Source organism: Arachis hypogaea, chromosome 8 (genome assembly GCF_003086295.3).
Source record: "Arachis hypogaea cultivar Tifrunner chromosome 8, arahy.Tifrunner.gnm2.J5K5, whole genome shotgun sequence".
Lineage (NCBI taxonomy): Eukaryota > Viridiplantae > Streptophyta > Magnoliopsida > Fabales > Fabaceae > Arachis > Arachis hypogaea.
In genome coordinates, this window is record NC_092043.1 from 14,111,712 (window position 1) to 14,113,591 (window position 1,880).

Below are 1,880 nucleotides of genomic sequence, written 5' to 3' on the forward strand. Positions count from 1 at the left end.
ATCCTAAACTTTATTACATACTTTCTTGTTCATTTATATTTTAAAACTAATTTGGATTAGCTTAATAATTAGCTCATTCATCTGTTTAACTAAATATTAAAATTTTAAATTCTGTCTTATATATTTTTTAAATAAAATTTAAATTTACAATAAATTAATTCTTAATTAATCAGATTAAAAAATTATCGTAAACAACCAAAATTTATACTTTAAGAATAATCTGTGTTAAGAATGACATTTAATTAAGAGGTAAAAACATTATTGTGCTTAAGTTTAGAATTTAATCTAAACTGAAGAAGAAGATCGTTATCGACAACAAAAAATGTTTCTATAATTGTCAGAAATTAATCACTATATATTTATATATAATTATATTTATTATTTCATATATTTTTAATAAATAATTAATTATAAAATAATACTTTTTTTACAACTGAGTAACTAAGTTTTTTCATAAATACTATATTTTTATATTTTAATTATAAATACAAATCTAATTTAATTATATTGTTTATAAATTTTAATTATAAATATTATCATTTTGTATTCTAAAAAATAGGACAATTCACTTAAATAAATTGTTTCACTTTTAAAATTATGCAAATACATTGTTTCCAAAACGAAGATGCAAACACGGATTACGTTGAATTGTGGCAGCATGGAAACTGCTGTTACCTGCCGCGGTTTCTGCATAATTATGATTGGTCATAAACCTGATAGTAACGATTTATGTGCATTGGAATACGTGTGTAAACCGCTAGAGGGAGCAGCGATTTAGGTTGAGTATGAAAACAAATAGTTTTACTAATCTTTATCTAAAAAATAATTACAAAACAAATAATTAATAGTATATACTATTTAAATAATATCATAAATAAAAAAATTTAATTTATCATTTCATAATATAATTTAAAAAATATAAATATACATGCAATAAATTTTTTATTTGTATTTATTATTAAAAGTGAGACTAAATTACAAACAAAAAAAATACAATACTCAGTATTAAATTATATAAATCAAGACTAATTTTTTTTATTCTCATCTCTCTTAAAATTTATAAATAATAAAATAATTTATTTTTAGCCAAAAGTTCACTCAATCATATATTTTTCTCTTTAAAAATCATTTCATTCTCTTTTATTTATATCAATCATACAAAGGAGATTTCAAAGAATTTGGAACATGGGTTGTGTTCTTTGCTGCTAATTTACATTTGAGGTTCTAGCTAAATAATTTTTTTTATTTGTGCAACTTTATTGTCTTATGCCAAAAAAATAAAAGCTATTTGTATTTTATAGTTGATTGATTGGATAAATAATAGTAATAGCATCGTAATTTTGATGAATAAAATAAAAAATATAAATATGCAAATCAAATAAAAAAATTCACTATTTTTAGTGAAAAAAAATCATGTATTTTATTATTAGTGAAAAAAAAACAAATCAAATAAAAAAATTCACTATTTTTTACTAAAAATAAATTATTTTATCATTTATGAGTTTTTGAAGGGATGAATATAAAAAAAAAATTAGTCTTAGTTTATATATTTTAGTACTCTGTGAATACTCTCTCTTTGATTTGCTATATAGTCTCATTTTAATAATAAATACAAATAAAAGATTATTACATGTATATTTATATTTTTTATTTTATTCATCAAAATTATGATGCTATCACTATTATTTATCCAATCAATCAACTATAAAATACAAATAGTTTTTATTTTTTGGCATACGACAACAAAGTTGCACAAATAAAAAAAATTTATTTAGCTAGAACCTCAAATGCAAATCAGCAGTAAAGAACATAACCTATATTCCAAACTTTCCGAATCTTCTTTGTATGGTTGATATAATTAGAAGAGAATAAAAATAATT